Raw genomic sequence first — 4,032 nt, 5'->3', positions numbered from 1 at the left:
GGGTTGGGGGGAATGTTGTTTGTTGTTGTTTTGTTGTTTGTTTGTTGTTTGTTTGTTTATTTTGTTTTGTGGGGGGGGTTTGGTTGGGAGGGGGGTAATGCGTGTGTTTTTACACCCCAATCGAAGCAATTTAGATCGTTTAAAGAAGGCCCGCGTCAGCCCTGCTTGTCAGAGCTAACAAGAGCTGAGCTGAGAGGGAAACGACGACCTCCCAGCAGGAATACCGAGGTGCTCTGTGGAAAATCTACTTACTCAGGAATCGAACTTGGGTCTCCTGCGAGCAACTGCGAAGCGCCTACAACGCTACACAGCCTCCTAACGTGGGTCGATCGGGGTCGTAATAAACACATTAGTTTTAGAAGAAGAAAAATAAGCTGACGCGGCAAAAGAAGCTGGGTTTTGTGCCATTGACGTCTTTCTTGTCCCCACAAAGCATTTTTTGTTTTTCCTTTTTAAAATCATAAATGCAAGATTGTTCGTTTGCTTCTGGGGGGTTTTTTCTGATGTTGTTGGGTTTTTTGGTTGTTAACATGTTGTGCGATTTATTTTTTGTCCGCTTTTCCCGATTTTGAGCACAGGTTCTTTTTTGGGTGACTTTTCCCTAATCATTTCTCAGTTTTTTAAGGTAATCTCGGTGGAGCACAGATGTGGTTTCCAGATGAAATACCATGCAAAAAACTCAGTCTGAAAGCAGAGAGCAGTCAAAGAAAAATTTATCCAATTAGATGTTCCAAAACAAAAAAAAACTACTAAGCAATTATTATCGACGAAAGGTTTGTGGATTTTCTAAAATAGTTTTTGCGTTACAGTTTTCATCTGCTTTTAAAAGCAGACAAAATTATCCAACACAGGGGGGAAAAAAAGGGGGGGGGGTGCGGAGAGTGGTCTTTTGTACCGGTGATTGCCTTGGACAGGTGGCCGTTAGAGCAGGTTCGACCGTAATTGCAACGGACAAGTTGAAAATATTACAAAATGAAAGACTTACCTGTCTACTGCCTGGCGCTCTCTCGCTGTTTGGTCACGTAATCACTGTCCCGCTGAGCTCAGGAAAATGTAAAAGCACGCCGCCATTTTGTATTTCAGACAACCAAAGTCGTCTGTCACCTGGGTTACCAAACCGTCCAAGTTATGGGCTCCAGCGGTGGCAGAAAGGTCAGGAAGGTCAAACGTGTTTCTGGAACGAGTGAAACAATAGGGTTGTTTGTTAGCTGCAAAGTACTGGTTTGGAAAAATAAAACCCTGAATGTTAGAAGATTACCGAAATGCTAGTCCATTAATTCTCAACACGGCAAACCATCGTCTGTAGTGTAGCCCTGGTAGACACGTCACCGTCTCGAAGTAAATGTCAGCCCACACAGAAGACACGCGTTGCCGTTTTGACTTTACCTTCTTTTTTTTTATGAAGGTTTTATCACACACCCACACACACACACACACACACACACACACACACACACACACACACACACACACACACACACACACACACACTTTAAAAATATTTAGGTCCTTGAGCAAGCAGAATTCGACCCTACTTCTCTGGACCAACCCAGGCTGAGAGACTCAACCGAAAAACTGAGATATTTGATTTAAAAAATCCTTCCCCGTCACGTAAATCGTATTCAGATCTTGTGCAGTCGACAGCGAAGCGCCTAACTGCTGCACCACAGATGCAGAGAGGAATAACGTGACAACATACCTCTCCTGAATTCATGTTCAGCGCATTCATCATATCTGAATCCAGTTGAGCACTTATGGAAGATTTTAGATCGCGCTGTAAATGCCAGCCCCAATCAGGTTCAGAGTTCAGACCCTTACTCGATAAGAACAACAAACCATCACTCAAGAGTGGAATAACATTCTGTAAAGTCAAAACAGTGGCCAGTGGGGTTGTGAGTGAGTTGTGGACTATGATAATAAGAGAAGCCTGCCGCACCCTCCTTCTACATATATATTTGGAGGCTAAAACAACATTATTAATTTTGTCGTGAAAAATTGGGCTGGGACACAGGCCAGGCCCGGAAGAACAGCTTCGTATCTCAAGATTAGGGCTGGGCAATGAGTCGCTTTAGCAAAATCCAGATAATGTTAGTGCACGTCTTCAGCTATTAAATGTGTCATGAACCGCTTCAGCAAATGGGTTAGAAGAACCACTACAAAATAATATGGGTGTACCCACTTCGGCAAACGGGTCAGGAAAGAGAGTTTAATAGTATGAATTCGGTTATCCGGATTTTGCCCACCACTACTCAAGACTGGATTACCGGCGTCTGTGGTGGAGCAGTTAGGCACTTCGCCGTCACAAGCAGAAGTGCCGAGTTCGATTCCCGAATTCGGAGAGTTTTTATCGAGAAAATAGACCTTCTGCTGGGGTGTCGCATCCCTCTCAGCACGGGTTGGCCGTGACTGGTAGAGTCAGACGCTCACCTCCTAAGTGGTGTAAATTGTGTCGATGGGAGCGTAAAAACACCAACATGTTTTTCAAGGTAAGTGATTTGATCGAGCCAGAAAGGAAAGAGATGTACCTACCACATTGAGACGCACCTGTTTCAGTAAGTGTTTTACGGCACTTGCAACACAATAAGGTCATATATAAGTGCCGAAGATTAGCGGCTTTACAAAAGAGTAACAAACACAAAAAAGAAGGAGGGGAGATAATGACAAAAGAGTAACAAACACAAAAAAGAAGGAGGGGAGATAATGACAATAGATGTCTGCTTGGAAAGAAGAAACAAACCACGCCAGAGCACCCGGCAACCACCCAATGGTATGGCCTCAATAATCTTGTCCTGTTGTTCCCACACGCATATTGCCCACCTGCTACACCCACATACATGTAGAACAAACCCACAGGCACAGGTGGTGGAAATGTGTGGGCCTGTCAGATGTTGCTTCTGATGTCATTGAAATCTCTTTTTAGATTCATAGATCAGACTGAAGGTATGGCCTTTTGCGCGTTGACAGGCGATCTTTAAACATACGCATAAATACATGATGTAGCTTTTCCTGGGTGGTAGACATAGAGGTAGAGATTTCAAAAGTTGTTACTTCCCTTCGCTTCCTTCAGATCTTGACTTCTTTGATATGATCCAAAGGAGAAAGATAGGCTGAAGCATTGCCCTTTGAACAATTTCTGAGTAATAGTGGCATGAATCCAAAAATTATTTTTCCGTTGTTGTTGCTTGTTGTTTGTTTGGGGTTTCTTTTAGGGGGATGGGTGTTTTTGTTTTTTGTTGTCATGCTTTTTTTGTGTGTGTTGGGTTTTTTTACTGTTGTTTTTTTTTTTTTGTCTTCGTTTGTTTGCTTGTTTCCCTTTTCTAATAGAAACTATCAGGGACAAACCTAATCAACTCCTGCCATATCCATGTTGATGTATTGAGCAGATCTGAACTCATAGGTTTGTATTATATATTGTATAATATCCTACACCGTGCCCTACGGTGTAATTCCGATTCACTTAATAGTCTCATCATTTCGCTCAGTTTGGAGTGAAATAAAGGACAAGCTGGGGGAAAGAGCTTCATACATTCAACAGTAGCCAGTATGGTGTTCTTCCATACAATTGGGAGCCCACGGTGTGTAAGATTCGAAGCGAAGGTTGATGAAGAGCAATGAGGAACACGCATGACAGATAACGGTCTAGGATATTAATATTCATAATTCATGTCTATGGGTGGGTGCACTGGATAGTAATCAGGGATGACATCGTCTTGGTGCAAAAAGGTTGGTGGAAAACCGACTCAGCGACCCAACTCGGGCAAAACAAATGGCTAGGTGTTTTACCTGGGTGCGGGAGTAGCATTAACACACAACTGGACGTTTTTGTCTGTTCAGGTGTCGACGATGCGAAAATAAAAGTAGATAATATAAGGTAAGATAACATGAGAAACATCTTTATTGTCTGCTCACTGGTTTGGTGTTTCACCACACCCACATATATACAAGAACGCAAGCACACACATACACACACACACACACACACACACACATACACACATACACAAACACACACACACACACACACATACACAC

General features: G+C 43.0%; 1 protein-coding gene across 3 annotated transcripts in view; it reads right to left on the bottom strand.

Annotated features, from left to right (window-relative positions):
• The window catches only part of LOC101847570, a 152,365-nt gene that overhangs the window by 142,450 nt on the left and 5,883 nt on the right, over positions 1 to 4,032 (bottom strand). For all 3 annotated transcript variants that reach the window (XM_013080509.2, XM_013080510.2, XM_013080511.2), the window contains exon 2: positions 986 to 1,174. The gene's annotated coding sequence lies outside the window, so the exon portion shown is untranslated. The remainder of the gene's footprint in view (positions 1 to 985; positions 1,175 to 4,032) is intronic.

This window comes from Aplysia californica, unplaced genomic scaffold (assembly GCF_000002075.1).
Source record: "Aplysia californica isolate F4 #8 unplaced genomic scaffold, AplCal3.0 scaffold00089, whole genome shotgun sequence".
Classification (NCBI taxonomy): domain Eukaryota; kingdom Metazoa; phylum Mollusca; class Gastropoda; order Aplysiida; family Aplysiidae; genus Aplysia; species Aplysia californica.
This window is presented reverse-complemented; position numbering and strand designations above follow the sequence as displayed.